This window comes from Lepisma saccharinum, chromosome 7 (assembly GCF_977018435.1).
Source record: "Lepisma saccharinum chromosome 7, izLepSacc3.1, whole genome shotgun sequence".
In the NCBI taxonomy this organism is placed as follows: Eukaryota; Metazoa; Arthropoda; class Insecta; order Zygentoma; family Lepismatidae; genus Lepisma; species Lepisma saccharinum.
This window is the reverse complement of record NC_139235.1, coordinates 34,095,701-34,114,326: the sequence shown is the minus strand read 5'-3', so window position 1 is coordinate 34,114,326 and position 18,626 is coordinate 34,095,701. Positions and strand designations below refer to the sequence as shown.

Here is an 18,626-nt window from a genome sequence, read left to right as displayed (position 1 = left end):
TCGTACCACATGGCCTGCTCACCTAAGTCTTCTTGATTTAATCATTCTAATAATATCTGGACATGAATACAAATTATGTACTTCTAAATTATGTAACCTTCTCCACTCATCTGTCTCCTCATCTGTTGTAGGCCCAAATATTTTCCTAAGGATCTTATCTTCAAATACTCTCAATTTATGTTCCTTTTCAATGTAAGGGACCAAGTTTATTTACTGTATTTAAATTTTCTTTTTTTGTAATTAACAAAAATTAAAAGCTTATACTGTAGTTATTATATATTTTTTTATCAGCTTATTTTGAAATTAATATTATTAGGTATAGTCTTTGGTTTATAACTATATTGCTATTTTTATCAATTTATCTAAGAGTACACACGGACAAACACATGTGTACACACTTTTATGTACATAGATACGCCTTTTTTCAATATTTTAGTATGAAGATTGCACTTTAGTTTATTTGAGTAATTGGAATTTTGTACTGAAAATAAGATTGCTTGTCTATCTTATTCCTATGTTATTGAGTTTGTCCATAAGCAAGCCATGTTTTTATTCTATCATATGCCTTGGAAGAATCTAGATATATTGTGTTTGCAGTTTTATGTTTCTCTAAGGTTTCAGCTATGTAGTTTTTTAAACTAATGCACCCAATCTGCAAAAATTTGGAAATGTTGTCTCCTTCTCTGTCGATCCAGACCAAGAGTATTCTCACGTGTTTCAATATATTTCTTAACGTAACTAGCTTTTCAAAAAAAATAATACCTTGTGCCCAGATAGCTTAGTTGGTATAGCGTTAGGCTTGTAACCTATCTGTCCAGTGTTCGAGTCCCTGTCTGGGCGTTTACAATTTTTAAATTTTGTCATCGGATCTTGTGCAGACTTCAAATTTCATAAGCTATAAGCAATCTAGGTTAATTCTGGGAGTGGGCCAAATTGGTTCCTCATATAAGAAACAATGACCAAATTGGTCCTAGCGCCTATGACCCTACTTGGGTTCATCCGCCAAGACATCTGATTCGAGTCTCCGATGCCCTGGTGGAGCCCGTTCAGGTTCTACCGCCCACAAGTGCGTTCCTTCGTCAATCCAGCGAAGGTGAGAATAATATAGAGCGACCCTCTATATATACATTCAGCTCACTGTTGATCACCCCTTGACCTAGTTATTTTCATGCAATCACCTATAGTATAGAACTACATTTAGTGAATTTTGCAGTATTCCGGTTTGATCTGTCAAATAATCCAGTCAATAAAAATATACTTACATGGAAAAATCTGTTTTTCAGATACTGTAATCGGGTGATCTGCTTTTGCGATACACAATCATAGTTCTTTATAAATTTAGCACCTGATATAGAATAAGTCGAAGTCTCGTTAGAGTTGGCCTGTAAGTGCTTCTGGTACATGTAGTTACTTGAAAAAGCAAATATTGGGTGTATACAAGATAGCATTCTTGTGAAACAGTAAAAAATCAACCTCATTTCCTCGTAATATTAGCTGTAAGTGCTTCTTGCAGATTAACAAAGCTCTGGCGTGTGGTCCTACGTCACCTACAATCCTTTGTAAGGTTCGTGTTGTCCTATAAATTGTCGATATACATAATAAGTCCCTAGTTGCAGCCTAAGCTTTTAGTTTCAATCAGAGGAATTCAGTGTTTAGATAGTGATTGTAGCCTCGTATAATAAACCAAATGGTAATAACCCAAGTGTTGGTGCACCCAAAAAAGCAGTAATACTTCAAAATTACCTTGAAAAAGGCTATAAGGCTAAATTATTCTTCTAGCATAGAAAAAAGTTTAGCAAGTGGACCTATGGTCCATATAGTCAGTCGTCTGTGAACTTCGTCTTGTCCTGTGAATTGTCAATATATTGATAAATGGTTATATTAAAAAAAAATAAAGAAAGAAAGAATGTTGGTAAGCGTCCAGTTATGGACCCGTCGGTAAAGGGATTTCAGTCTTTATAGACACACAATAATTTTCGTTACACTAAAAAATTGGCCTCGTATAAATGCAAATAGTCGAAATGTTAAACATTTCGTGTACTTTATCCAGTAAGCCTTAGCTAGAAATACAATAACAGCGTTATAGACATAAAAATTAAGCAAGCTTTGATATTCTAGTGGCACATAATAAATATAAAATATCCTTTAAAATACTCTGACAAATAGTTGTGGGTTATCTGAGATCAAAATTTTCAAGCCCTCTCTCCTGCATAAATAGGCTCTAGAATTCACTAAGCCTCAAAATAATATTGGGTACATAAGATAAAGAGCGGATGGAGAGTAGTGCTGATCGCATCATCTCCAAAATAGCAAAAACAAAAGTATATGGAGCCCTATCTGATATATTTAGAAAACTTTTACCTAGTACAACAGTAACAAAATACTCAGCAAACTCTAAAATAAACAAACTTTCCTACGTAGCAGGCGTAACTTGCCCTAAATTAATATAGAAATACAAAACAAAAAATGGCATAGTGGAAATCACTAAACAATAATAATAATAATAATAATAATATATTATGTGGCTTACATTTTAGCTAAAAGTACTTTTTCTTTAGTGTTTTTGAAAAGATTTAATTAAATACTAAACTCTAAGTTAAAAATTAGTGAATGTCGGATACAAAACAAAATAAATAAAAATTAATACAAACCCTGCAAAAGAATCAGTAAAAAAGTTGAAAACATCTCTTTGTAAGTCCAAATTGCAATAAAAAATGTTGCCTGAATGGATTAAGTTGTGTTATTTGAGTAATAATAAGTTAAAAATTGAAAAAAATGTCTTTGCGAGTAAAATATAATAAAAAAAATGTTGCCTGAATAGATGAAATTGTGTTATTTGAGTAATAATAAGCCTAAACTTGTAAAATAATATGGTAGAAGTTGACAAAACATACTTTTGCATCCATCTTACTGTGGTAAAATAAGCATAAAATTGAAAAATAAAAGGGTAAAACTTGACGAAACACACTTCGTGTATACAAAATTTAATTCAAAACATGTTTAAATTGTGTTATTTGAGTAAACTTGGAGAATAATCCTGTAAACTTGGAAAACATCTCTCTCTCTCTTTCTCTCTCTCTCTCTCTCTCTCTCTCTCTCTCTCTCTCTCTCTCTCTCTCTCTCTCTCTCTCTGTGTGTGTGTGTGTGTATGTATGTCCAAACACGTTCAAATCGTGTTATTTGAGTAAATATTACGCTAAACTTGAGAAATAAACACATAAACATCGAAAAACTCACACTTTGTGTGTCGAAAAACATTCTTTCCTGAACAGATGGAATTGTATTATTTGAGTAAAAATTGTTATAAACTTGTAAAATAATAAATTAAAAATTGAAAAAATGTCTTTGTGAGTAAAATATAATAATAAAATGTTTCCTGAATAGATGAAATTGCGTTATTTTGGTAAAAATAAGCATAAACTTGTAAAATAATAAATTAAAAGTTGAAAAAATTCTTTGTAAGTCTAAAATATAATTTTTTTTTTCCTGAATAGATAAAATTGCGTTATTTTGATAAAATAATAAGTTAAAAGTTGACAAGACACACTTTGTGTGTCCAAAACTTGAAAGTTAAACAATTAAAAATTGAAGAACGCAGTTTGTGTGTTGAAAATATAATATAAACTCTTGCTAGAATCGTTTAAATTGTGTTATTTGAGTAAAAATACATAAAAACTTGTAAAATATTTAACATAAAGTGAAAGTTTGGTAAAAAATAAACTCAATATTATGTTAAATAGCACACAGTAACATACATTTACTAACTAAATCAATACTCAAAGGGTCCTAGGTTCGTTACCCTAAAGCAAATAGTGAAAGCTTTAGGCCCCGTCCCAGATAGCTCTCCCTTCTTCTTAGTACAGATAAAAAAAAACCTTACGCTTCGTTCTCCTTGTTCAAAATAAAGTTCTCGCTCCAATCTAATTGGGTATCCCAAAATCCTTTTTTTTTTTTTCCTTGTGTTCTCGGTAACCTTGGTCTACTTTGACAGAAACCTGTTCTGACAAGCAAGCGTTCTACCCTAAAACCTACGCTACAGAATTCAGTGCCTTGGAGTCAACCCTGAGCGGAATACTAATTGGCGGCGGAAACCGGTTCTACAAGCGACGCATAGCCACAGAGTTTGGCATTGAGCGCGCATTCTCAGACATCCTTTGTTCTAGTATTCTAGAAAACCTTGGCTTACTTTGACAGAAACATGTTCTAGCATGCAAGCGACGCACAGTTTCAAAAAATTTGACCCTTGCTGCGCATTCCCAGACATCCTTTGTTGTCTGGTTCAATCCCTCCCCTACCCTACGGTGTTGCATACCTTTCCCCTGTTCTTGCGTTCTGATTAACCTTGGGAAAACTGGCTCTGATTGGTCAATCGGGTTCTTTCATTGTTCTGACGTCATTTGACCTAGATCGCACATCCCCCAAATTCCTTTCTCGTCAACCTGCGCGGAGTTCACCGTCTCCTATCTAGCGTGTCGTACCATCGTCTTTCATAACATAATAACATTATTATATAGTACACTATAAATATTAGCGTTACATATCATGGGTTCGAGTACCGGGACCGTCCCAAATCGTAATTGGACCTGTACCTACACCCATTACTACTATTCATAGCGGTTCATAAACCCTAAAAACTTATTTTCAATACTATAAACATTAATTATTATAGTTTCATATATTACATACTTTACAGTTATGAATATAAAATCATATGCATAACATTTAGTACCACTAATTACCTTCTATATACATATTTTTCATAAAATAAATAATTATATATTCATAAAAGTTATAAACATGCAAATACATAAATGTAAATTATTCTAATGATATGCAAATTTATTCTAAATTATGCAAATGAGTTCTTAATTATATGCAAATAAATTCTAAATACATGCAAACAATTTATGAATATTAAACACCGACTGACGTTATCTCATTCTTCTACTACTCATACGCAATTAGTTTTGACTTCAAATATACTTTACTAAGGAAAATATCGAAAACACACACAAAGTAGCGTGGTTATGAGTGTTGGATTATTCCCCTCTCTCTCTCTCTCTCTCTCTCTCTCTCTCTCTCAAGAGATCATTAACACTACACGAACAAAATATGCACAGTAAAAGTGAAACCAGAATGCAATATGATATTCAATTGATCTACTCTAACAGAAAGCAGAAACTAAAGAAAAGCTTGTTCACAATAAAACAATTTTAACTATGCTTGTAATATATTGACACCTTGAACCAGTTAGTAAAGGAAAGGAGTTATAAATATATTGTTTGAGTTGGTGTTTTAAGTTCACTTTATGCACAGTAAGGCTAATTGTGACTGGACCTAGAGTAGTGGCGTAGCGCAGCCTTCTGTGCCCCCCCCCCCCCCCCCCCGGCAAGTATAATATTGGGGTCTCTCCCTGTGGATACGTAACGAGAATACTAAACGTATTGACAACGCTAGAAGGAATGGAATTGTTGATTCGAAGCAGGTGTTGACCTCAACTTATTGATATTCTTATTTCAATTCATTATCATCACGGTGTGCAAAACAAACTGAATGAAAATAATGATGGACAATTTGTTTATTGTTTCTTTTGCCGTCAGGTGATTTTTTTCCCTGCAAATACCCTTCCTTTCCAATTTATATTACAGACATATACATAAGTGTAGTAGATTCTGGAAACAAAATTAGGATATGAATCTCTGATAATAACTGGGAGAGAATATTGAAAACATTTGCTTTTACTTCAACACGGTGGTGCAGACAGGATTATTTCTTGGAGGAAGGAGGACTTCATGCGGCCAAATATTTAGTTCATCAACTATTTTACGTATTTCTTGCTTGATAATTAACAAAACAAATAGGCTCTTGCATACTCAGATATTTTTTTAAAAAAATATTGTGGGAATTACTTATTTGATAGTTAATACTTCTATTTTGGATTTTGAGATGGGTAGGACTTCAACCCCAAAAGCTATCCTTGACTTCGGCAGCTTAACGTCGGCATCTCTCAGTCGGTATCACAAAGTTACTCAGTGAAAAGCCTAGCGGAAGGGCAGTGCAGTGCTCGAAATGGGAGGACGCTATCCTAGTTAAAAACTTTCACATGAGCATCGTAGATCATAATAAAATCATAACACACTGGACAATATTCGGTTCGACAGAAATGTTCCCAAAAATTTCAATATTGGAGAAAATGAATTTCACAAAATCCCCCAAAATAATGTACTCTGTGCGACAGGCCCTCAGGACAAGATAATAACTGCCCTCTGTGTACCACTTTCTACTGGGTTATTGAGCCCCTGAACGTTTAAAAGAAAAATCAACATTGTCACAGTACAGCAAAACATTGAGAATGACGTGTAAGATGCGTTAGGTGTGGATTAAGTAACAATCCTTTTACTTGAATATGAAAAATTTTGGGTGCTCTTGGAAATATTTGGTGGGAAGCTCCATTCTAAATACCACACGCAAAACCAATAACACGAATGGCAAAAGTTGAGCAACTGACTGTTCCTGAATCATAATTCTAATTATGCCATTTACAATCTGCCTGCGCTGCGACAAACAATGTATAAATGTATGAGATCAGATCTCCCCTCACTCCCTTTTTGATGAGCATCTGCTAGCAAGTAAATTCATTTAGCATTTCGGAGGGAACGTACGTACATGTGAAGTCGCTCGGCGCATCTGCTTATCATCACAGTCATCGTATTACTAAATTCTACCGAGAGCACACTCGATCAATTCCTAGAATTTTAAAAATAATAATGATGAACATGGAGCTCGTTAGCTCGTACGTTACAACGAACATGTTCTAACTTTACCGACAGAAAAAAACAACGGATTCTTGCAGTCAGTGTTCATCTCAAAGAGTTTGAATTGCTTCATTGATGTGTTACATATGTTTTGTAAATGTTTTTTTTTTGTCTAAATCGACATTTTCTGTTGAGCTACTAGTATTAATCAAAATTTCATCAGACAGAGAACACTGCTTGCGGGGGCGGCCAATACGCCACTGACCTTCAGTTTAAAGTGGGATCCGAATCACTATGTGCCTCCACCAGGTATCGAACCCGGGACTCCTTGATTACAAGGCGAAGACGTGTTTACTGTGCCATCGAGAAGGCAATTACAAATATCTAATACATAAAAAATATCAAATTAATTCCCTTATATGTATTTAATACTAATTTATTCTTCCATATTTAGTAATTTAATTTTATATTTAATAATTATAAATATTAATCATGTAGGTTCTTTCTTCTCAGTTGCTTGGTAGAAAATTTGAAAATATAACCTGTTTCTCTACTATCCTCTAATTTCCATTCACATACATAATATATATGTATAATCAGGGCTGGGTTTTTTTGTTATTAGCGATAAACGCGAAATGTCACAAAATTGACTGATTTACGGTTGTACTTTTGTCACAAATTTTAGCGAAAATTGACAGTTTCTGCGAACATTTTCATTTTTAAGATAAAAACGAAAAAATTGAATTTTTTACAAATTTATTTTTAAGAAATATACTTGATTTCAAGATGTTGGCTGCAAAGAAATTAGAAATAATTTGGAAAGGCACAGTAACGCAAAAGATTCATTCCACTTTTTCTAAAATATAAATATAACGGAGTAAGGCTTATTTCCAGAAGGTGAAATTTATTATTTACTATTTTTATGCTTATTTTCCGATAAATGTTGCAAATAATATGCCTTGTATAAAATCATTCATTGATTTAGTAACATTGTGTATAAGTGCATGGCATTAAAAATTACCACGAAATTTTCACGAAATTACTGCCATATTTTTAACTATAAACATTATATTTTATATATTTTTCACGAAATTTTTGAAAAATTAACACCAAAAAAACCCGTCCCTATGTATAATTTGTGTGTGTCTGTGTAGACCACAATCTTCCTGCCCCCCCCCCCCAAAAAAAAACATCAATCTTCAATGATTTCGCACCCTGGTGCAAAGTCCTCACTCCGTAAATTCACGATCTGCATGAAATCAGAAAACGAAATATATTTACCCCTCGTTTTCAGAAAACCGGTTTCTCAACCACTCCCGTCCTTTCTGTGGTGAAGGGAACTCCAGTGGGTCAATGATCTCGCCCCCTATTTACTGGGAGCAGCAAAAGAAGACGGCCGCGCCATCTATTGACCACCGATGGAACTGCAATTTCCAAGCGCAGCGAGGTTTAAATGTAGGTTCCCCTTCTATACCCTAACTATTCTATGGTATCACTTAACATTTTTAAAACGCGATAATTATTCAACCGAGATAAATTTCGCTTCGTATTAAATGGTTTTAGGTAGAGAAGCATGGCACTGATTAAATATATACTTTACAACGTTTTTTGTGCACGTATGGATTAATATTTTAGTTTTTGTAATTGTAAACACCGCGCACTCGCCATAGATGGTGTAACTCGACGTGCCTTTCATGCTGTATATGTTATACATTGTAATCGCAAAAGCTAGCCGAAACGTTACATGAAATGCTTGCGTGTAAAGTACTATCTGCTATAAGATTTTTGGAAGCTTACATAGCATATATGCTAGCAAAAATGATAAAGGAAATGCTTTCGTCTAAAGCCGGCCTTCAATGTAAAAAAATGCACAAAAGGAATTAAACTGTTGTTGTTTTTAGTCAACTTTATTCACAGCAGGCCATCAATGAAACTTGAAAAGTAGAAATATTATCATGATTATGATTGTTATTATTAAAGAACGGATTTTTATGAAGAAAATTTTAGGAAAATATGAAATAGAAAATGCCAAAATATGAAGAAATATGAAAATTTATTTCGAAGTATTTCTACATGTTTCAAATATAAATGGAATAAACTATTTTGGTCACAAAATTACTTTCTCAGTATATACTGCACATCATACGCAGAACACCTATTTATTGCAGTAAGTAACGACAAGTTTCTCCAAGGATAAAAATATACATACCTCTTTCGTACAGTAGGTGCACAAAACTGTTTTCCCATCTGTACGGTAACATTTAAATTCAGAGCACCAATCTCGAATTCCAGCTTTCGGCTGGAATGCCCCCAAGTGTTTGAGAACTAGTCATCCTCAGCACTCACTTAAGATAAACATAGATTTATGGCCTAAGGCAACATGCTTTCGCAAGCATTTTGCTCCAGAAATGCTTGGAAAAACCCAATATACCGTAAGCATATTGTTGGTGTTTCCACAAAGATTTTTCTAATATAATTAAGACAACTTCGGCATAAAACATTAAAATATAAAGAAAATATGAAGAATTTGGTCAAATATGAAGCTCTTGTCAAAATATTATGAAATATGAATTCTTGTTTCATGCGCATGCCTATTGGAACGTATAGATATATATAAGTTTTTTCGCTGTCCGGTAAAAAAATAGAGAATATAAAATTTCATAAAAATCCGTTCTCTAGTTATTATACAATAAGTATTATAAATTAATAGAAACAAAACCAACATTATTAGAAATGTATTATTATTATTATATCCTTGCAGATATCTGGCTCAACTGTTTTTCATTATTATTATTATTATTATTATTATTATTATTATTATTATTATTATTATTATTATTATTATTATACCCTAACTGCTTTGCATGCAGTTAGGTTACTGAAATCCACAGTTATTCTATTTTGTTAACTTTTACACACAAAAGTTGGGGAGAAATATGTACACGACTTTTACAATCTAATGCAGTTTTTACGTTGATTACTCTGTTCGAATAATTATTTTTTTCTGTTACTACTAATAAAAATAACACTCTTTCTGATTTTTGTAACTTGAATGATACCAATTTCAAGGAGTGCTGATGTAACTGTTCAACTGAGCAAAATTTGAATCTGTACTTGAAACTCTTGAAAATGTCATACTTATTATTTGAACTGGACTCTTTTTGTAATCATGATCAAATTGATGAGCTGCAAAATGCATTGGAGTATGTTTTATATATGTGTGTCAGCGTAAGGAAGCACAACCACCCATATGAAGATGAAGAATCATCAAAGAGCGTCAAACATTCCTCAGAAGTCTTGAATTGTGCAACGATGATGTCCATGCTCACTAAAAAACAGCAAACAGAAGAGCAGATAGCCTTGTACCAAGCAGAAAAATCAGCAAGCCACCAGGATGATCATGTCGAATTCCCAAAACTGGTATTCCCAAACTTGGGAATGAGCTTGGGAATAACAATTTTGGTAATTTGACATGATCATCCTGGTGGCTTACTGATTTTTCTGCTTGGAACAAGGCTTCGTCTCCTGAGAGACGCTTCCCGCGGTTTCTGGTTTTCAAAAGGGAAGCAACATTGCAAACCAGCACTAGCAGAAGTTCAAGGCATATAAGTGATTCTCTAAAAGGAAAGTTTTCATCTTTCCTAATTTCCAGTTTGGAAAAGGAAATTCAGTGTGGAGGCACTTCAACTCCACAGAATATGGTCACTTTTCCGACATAGAATATCCATTCTCTCCTATCGTCGGCAACAAGACAAGAAAGTCCTCTAGCAGGGAGTTCATTGAATATATATATATATATATCAACCTGAGTTTGAAAGTGCAGAAGAGGACTGAAGAAAGTATGAATCCATAGAGTGAATGGAACACAAAAATACCTGAGGTTTCGAAAGTGATTATTGTGCGAAGAAATATGATTCTAAACCATTATAAAAAGGCTATGAAAATATTAATTTAAACAGTACATGGCATTTAAAATAAGACTGAAATTTTGTCTACAAAGCAAAATAGAAATGGCCTGTTCTGGAAAAAATTACATTGTAGAATTGTTTCATAACTGAGCCCTTCTGCTCCTACTTTTTAAAAATCGTATCTTTTAATTTGTGGAAAAATTGATTTTTAAACTGTCAAAATGTAAGAACTATATTCTTTATGCACAAACATAATGGATTTAACATTGTACTTTGACATGTTAATTTAAACTTTATACTGAGAAGAATTAATGACATATCTTGTACCAAATTATGCTTGTAAGGAATACTAATTTTTAAAAAATATATTCTATACACATATGGTTATTAGTATAAATATGTAAAGTTTTAAATATGCCATTCTGAAACCAATTCATGCTGGAATTCAGAGAAACACATGTATCATTTCATATTCTGAGCAATAAATTTTGGGAAATGAGATATTTGGTGAAATTATGCTGCACTACTATTAGTTGCCAGGAGTGATTGAAAAAAAATTGTGCCTGTATGTGTGCTTTATAATATTGTGTATAAAAAATATAATTGATGTGTTGAATATTACTAATCATTCGTGATGCTGTGGGGTTAAATCCTTTCCTCTTATATCATAAAATAAATAATGACAATGTAGCATGGAAACAAGCTGGAACTATATTTACTGGATGTAATGAGGGCACTTGATCCCCACCCCTAAATTTTCAGGCTTTTAAAAATTTTACAAGTTTAAGATATTTTTGTGAACATACTAGGACCTGAGGGAAAAGAAACAGTAATTTTATGATGTCTCGAAGAGTTATTTAGCAAAATTATCCTGGATGCACTTTTTATGGAATGGAAAACTTTTCAATTCTGACACCCTTCCTTCCCCAAAAGTTAGGCCCCACGTTACGCTCATGCTTTTATAGTTTTTGAGACACTAGTCAGGTAGTTAAACAGACAAGTTTCAACTCGATATCGAAAAATGAATATCGCACAGCCCTGCATGAGAGCTGCATAGTCTGCATATCAGAGGTATTTTTGATTTGGAAGGTTGTCATAGCCTTTGACTATGTTGTAACCTTTCCCTTAATTGGTCAAGCTCCATTTAGAAAAGTTCTTCTTCCTAACGACGTTTTCAGAGGGAAATGACTGGTGACACTTGCCATCTGGAAAGACACCTTTGGAAATTAATGCAACCTCTTCTACCAGAATGACGTGACAAGCTCCACGGGGAACAAGGACAGAAAATGAGGAAAGGCCAGGAAAAGACTACCTGTAGTAGACACCCTAGGCATCAGTTTGGAGCACGTCCATTACACTAACCTTTAGTCAACGAGCGATAGCTATGTTACCACAGTCATTATTCCACTGACAAGTGGTGGCTATACAGTGGAACCCCGATTTCATGTTTCCAAATTTTATATTTTTCCACATTATGCATTCAATCGTGATGGTCTCAATACAGATCATTTTGAAAATTTTGCACATTCCTACATTTTAAGTTTTTCCACCTTGGTCCTCTGAAAAACGTAAAATTGAGGTTCCACTGTATTTAGCACCTCCACGTGTGAGCAATTAACGCAACATTTCCTTAAAACTACACATGATATTTCAGTTCTGCCTTTTTTCTTCTTATTTTGTATACATATGAAGGTATGACATTCTCAAATTTCAAAACAATATATTCATTGTTACTATTATTAACAAGTGCAAAATTGAAAATGACAGGGTTTCTTTCTTTTGTGAGTAATGTGGGATATATCTTAAAAATGGGTTACAACTCTTCAACCAGTGTCTTTTGCTGATAAATTTAACTTGTATGATTAATAATGAGAACCAGTACGGTAATTAAGAGGCCAGGGGAAATGCTTCCCTGCAAATTTGGTTAATTCAGCATCCACAGGGCTGATGCTAGAAGTGAAATTTTGGAATGTTCCCCCCATAGGTGGCAACACTGCCACTCTTATACATTATATTTTTTTCCTCAAGAAGTATCAGTCTATTTTCATTCAGTGCAACTTGGTATGGTTGTAGGACTATACCACTACATATATTTTTGTTTCGTTCACTTTGGTCTATTGTGGTGGACACAGGAGCATGCCGAATAGAAATTTTCTTTTTTGGTCATTCCACATCAAATGAACGCAAAAAACTAAGATTTTGTCACCCAGCATCTCCGATTTCGATGGAATTTGGTATACAGCCTTCCCTTATGGTTGAAAGAAACCCCCTTTTTTTAAATTATAAAACGGTTTTCATTTTACAGCACTTTGAAATGTCATTAAATCAGTGTTGTCTGTCACTCTTGATACCCTCGACACAAGATAACCTTGCTTTCATTTTTTCCCCCTCCTTAACCAATGATCAGGTCTCTTTGAAATTTTACAAAAAGTTTATTTATTTATTTATTTATTTATTCAAAGTTTCAGATACAGCACTTTTAAGGCCATTTTACACTGAAAACTCTAACAAATAACAAGAACAAGTCAAGGTGGTTTAAGGTAAAAACAAGAAAAGTTAAATATAAACATAAGGCATAAACAAGGAAACAAAGATTTACATATTCATTTTTAGGGAAGATCGGAAAATGCTTTCAGGGGCAAAAATGTCTATGTTTATGGGTAAATTATTGTAGAACTGGGGCAGCCTGTGGAATAGAGCGCGCTGTATAAGAGAAAGCCTAGCCGTGGAGGTGTGGAACAATTCAGTGTTTCGGGTCGATCGAGAGGGAACTCTGAAGTTGAATTCTGTAAGAAGAGATTCAGATCTTAATTTCCCATTGATGATTTTATAGAAAAAAATCATATCGGCCATATCGCGTCGGGTCTGCAGTAACTGAATGTTCAAAGTAGTCAGGATGTCAGGTTTCTGAAGATGCCGCAAAGAAGGAATTCTATGACGAACAATGGCGGTAAAGAAGCTGAGGACGGAATCCATGCCAGAAAGATTTGTATTGGAAGCCATGGCCCAGACTGGAGAACAGTATTCGAGAATCGGAGAAATGAATGACTTGAAAAACAGGCTAAGAGAAGTTGGAGTATCAATTTCAGTGAATCTGTACAGGAGGCCTAAGAGGCGCATTGCACTTTTAGTTGTAGCTGCGATGTGTTCCTTAAAGTTCAGCTTTTCATCTATGATAACACCTAGATCTTTTGGGCCGCAACTGTAGTAATATAATTGTTTTCAAGAACATAATGAGAATGTATTTTTTTCTTTTTTAAAGAGACTGTGAGGGAGGAACATTTCTGTGGGTTAAGTTGTAGATTCCACTGGTTACACCATGTGACAAGTTCGGAAAGAGCATTCTGGAGAATCACAGGATCTTGCGTGGTTGAGATTTCTTTGAAAAGTTTACAGTCGTCAGCAAACATGAGTAAATTGACAGGAAATGAGGAAAGTCTTTGAGGGAGATCGTCCATGTATAGGATGAACAAAAGAGGGCCCAAGACGCTCCCTTGTGGTACCCCAGACAGGACAGGAAGAAAATCAGAAGAGGCGCCTGAAAGGGTGACACGCTGTGTCCGTGAGTGTAAATAATCCTGGATTAAGGAGAGAAATTTGCCATGTATGTTAAATCTAGTTCGTAATTTGTGAATAAGAAGAGCATGGTTTATTTTGTCAAAGGCTTTTGAAATATCCAAGTATATCACATCTAGCTGGGAATTTTTGGAAATAGCCCTAGTGGCATGTGAAAGGAGAACTGAAAGATTAGTCAAGCAAGAGCTACCTGGAAGAAACCCGTGTTGGGTGAAATAATAAGGATTTCAGAAAAAAAATACATCTGCACTCATTTTTTTTTGCATAAGCCTATAGAAAGATTAATAATGGTCTTGTAGCCTAATGATGTTGAAAATCATTGCAAAGACATGCTCTTTCTCTACAAAGAATGAAATTTGTTTTTTTTACTCCTTCTGACAAAAAAACTACGTTTTGTGGACATTGCGTAAAATTTCAGGGTCAATCCAATCCGTACCAAATGGTTCAGCACTGGTCGCTCGACCATTTTTAAAAATGTTCATTTGTTTGTCGTTGTAACCCCTGTGCGTACAAGAGTAGTTCAAAACAGGCATTATTTTTCTAAAACTAGACTCCGTTTTAAAATGGCGGCCATTTTTGTTTCATGACTTGCGACATTTTTGGCCTTTGCAGACAGTTGCGATAATTATGATAACTCAGCTAAGAAAACGTATAGAAATCTGGGGTACAAAGCATTGTTTTCAGTACATTTCAGACTACATTTTATGTTCAGTACTCTTTCCACCACATCTAATGCAAATTGCTGAAATTTAGGGTCAAAACTGACTGTTTTTTCTTTTTCAATTTTGAAGGAAAATGTTGTATAGGATACATTTGTTTAATAGGTAATCAATGAAATATCAGAGCTATAATTTCTGTACAGGAAACATATACATACAAAGTTTTGCAGAAAATATCTTATTTTAATGCTGCGAAGCCTCGAAATATGGGATTTTATTCTGAATATACAAAACGAGGTACCACAGGCTCACAATTTCAATTCCAATAAAGGAAATATACGACTTATTTAGAAACATCAACAAGATATCCGCTTGGTGTATCTGAATAAGTTGCTAGGTAATGCAAATTTATTTTAAGTGAATTTTTCAAATACCAAAGTTTCGAAAGAGATCCAGTGTCTTGGATATCAAGCATCGTCTCCTTATTTTATAGAGATTCATCTCAGTCTATTTTCAACAACTCTCGAATGACCTAGGGTCTCATTCTCGCTTCGAATTTTAGAAGACGGTCCCATCTCGAAATTTAATAGGAAACAGATTTGTCAAATGTCATCCTTATTATCAACAAAATCTATCTATATATACAATTAAACATAGTTTTTCTAACACTTCTGAAAATGTTATGAACGCAATCGTTGAGCTTTCTTATTCGAGAAACTGAAGAAATAACCTGATGCCACAAGCGAGTATTTCAATCCCTCATTTGCTTCATGAAACAACAGGGGACAAGAAAAAGAAACCTCAGAAATAAAAATTGCAATAAATATGGCAAAAAATACTTAAATATGATGTAAAAGCCAAAATTGCCAAAAATGCAAAATAAAAACAGTGTTTTCTGGTTCTAACTTAATGGAAATGGACTAATATCATGTTTAGCATTGTTTCCAAGGCTCAGGGAAAAAAGGTGATTTTTCATCAACTTCTCAGCTCTAGTTATCATGTTTGCACGAAACATAAAGTAAGGTGGGGTAAGACTGCGCGGCGGGTAAGACTGCGCACCGGTTTTTCGAGGTGAAAATCACACACAGTTGGCACCACTGCGCCACCGTTACTTCGTCCAAGATGGTAGCTAGCTGTGGACAGTGGTGAAGATACGTTTGAAATTCGTTGTGCTGAGAGAGGTAAGTGAAAAGATTTTGAGGGTGTTTGCTATTTATTTTGGTACTTCGTGTTTTGAGTACTACGTCACTGTGAATGTATATAATATTACGATTTTCATGGATAGAAGAAGCTGTGTTAATGCCGAGCCCACCTGCGTATTAGTTTCCATTGCTTTGTGCTATGGCTGGGCAGCATCACGTGATTTGTTCAGGAAAGCTGCACGGGGCAAGACTGCGCACGTGCACAATTTTACCCCACAAGTGTGTGGCTTGCAAGGCCCAGCCATTAGATCATTTTTTGGTCCACTGAAGTCGTTTCATTCATCTGAGTGTGATAAGTGGATGAGTAACCATCCGGGTCGCCCAATCACAGTTTTCCAAGTGGCATCCATTTTTACAAAGGAATATGGGAAGGCAGCTACAGTTGGGAATGCCATGAAGGGCTTTGAAGTGACTGAATTATGCCCATTCAATCAAGACATCTTCACTGAGGACGAGTTTCTTCCCTCTACTGTGACAAATGTATCAGCTCCAACTCCATTTGAGCAGCCTTCAACAAGTGGGGTTAACAATACTGGATCATACGGGCACATTTCCGTTAACCAGATATCACCACTTCCACGTGCAGAGCATATTTAGCACCGCCGACGAAAGGGAAGGCAGTCTCAGGTGTTAACTGGATCTCCATTCAAAGTCAACTTGGAAGCCTCCTTGGCTGAGAAGAGTAAGAAGAAAGTTCAGGGGAAACAGAAACGGAACATCATTGTTGAAACAATGTAGCAAGCAGAAAACGCCAGAAGAAAGAGTACAATTGCCCAGGTTGTAATGAGAAGTACAGCGATCCTCCAGTAGAGGATTGGATCCAGTGTTCCACATGTGACGAGTGGTGGCATGAAAATTGCACCTCGTATGAAACAGGAACCTTTATTTGTGATTTGTGTTAGCGATTCCTAACCCAAGCGAAGGACGGAATTCACTGTGCCTACTGTGAGAATGCCACGAGAACACGAGAAATGTATCCCATATGATAGAAGAACTTTTTTAGGTGATTTGTGTTTCTTTTTATACAAATGTGACTCTGTGTAGAAAGTGCGCATTCTTACCCCAACTTGATCGCAGTCTTACCCCGCGGTGCGGGTAAGACTGCGCATTTGCATGGTCACGGTTTTGTAATTGTTTCATGCAGAAATATTGTTCATTCAGCTTTCGGAAATTTACTGTGAGTCAGCAAAGGATAGTGCAATGTGTATTGCATTTTTCATGTGTGTCTGTAGTTTCATAGCTTGAATATAAAATTATGAACTCAAACTGCGCAGTCTTGCCCCACCTTACTCTACATTTGGCAACAACATTTTGCTGTGACAGACCGACCACTAAGTGGCAAGAAGGTTTGTTCTGGTGTATAGATGTGGAGGTTAATCTTAAACACATGCATTTTCCTCACTCCTCCTGAGTTAACTTTGTCCTTGTATTCACACATAACATACATTTGGTTTACGTCAAAAAGATTTTTCGTCTAAACACGCATAGTTTTTTCTTAATTTTGTGCGCAGTTATTTCAAATAGAAGAATTAAAATTGAAATCATAATTCCACAGAGCAGCACTGAATGGGCAAGCAAAAGCTGATCCAATCTCACAGCTTCTTTGGCATTGTGGGCATGGCTTGGTTCTTCTACATGCGTTGGGACCCATTTGTTCTTCAGTTGTACAAATATTCCAGATTCCGCCATTATATCCAAACTGGGAAGATAAGAAGATACATTAATACAACTGCACAACATGAAACACAATAAACAGGACTCTGAAGATGAAGTGGCATATATTTTTGTTGGGGCCCTAGCCCAAAGCGTGATGCCTTACACCACATGGTCACAATGCGGGACTAAATCACCATAAAGAAACAAATAAATAAGAGCTTCCACCAGGTGTTAGACACTCATGCATTTGGTACTACATATGATCAATGGTTTGATTCCTGGAAGGAACTTGCAAAATTTCCATGTTGACCCAAAACAACGGTAACTGACCTGACTATATATCAAAAGCCAGAAAACGATGGCAATGAGACTTTTACGTGCTCACCACCCAAGCAATGAAAAGCCATTTGATAAATTTGATTGGATTTGCTTTATTTTACTTCGCCTTTTGTGCCACTTTTGGCAAAATTTTTTGCGAAGATGGGGATGAGTGATGATATGATGAAATTGACAAATGGACACTCACGAACATCCATGCCCAGGCCAGGATTCGAACCTGGGACCCCTGGCATCGGAGTGCAATGTGCTAACCACTCCGCCACAGGGGCCGGTTCCAGTTGATAGGTCTTGGCCTTCAGAGAGCTGTTGGACCATAGCGTATAGTGTTATGAAACAAATAAACTAAAATAGGTCTATGTGATTAATACACTGCTTAGCATGGTGCAGGTTGCGCCATCGAGATTTTGGGGGGGAATTTTTTCCCTTGAAATAACATTAAATTCAACATTTATATATTTTTCTAAAATACATGTAAAAATTTGTGTCGCCCCTGTCAACACATGCTTTTTCAAGCAAAAAACTATTCAATCT

At 35.3% G+C, this 18,626-nt stretch overlaps 1 non-coding gene across 1 annotated transcript; it reads left to right on the top strand.

Annotated features, from left to right (window-relative positions):
• The first annotated feature begins 767 nt into the window (after positions 1–767).
• On the top strand, positions 768–840 carry TRNAT-UGU (transfer RNA threonine (anticodon UGU)). The gene has a single exon. It is a non-coding gene; the product is annotated as a tRNA-Thr (tRNA).
• Positions 841–18,626: the final 17,786 nt, after the last annotated feature.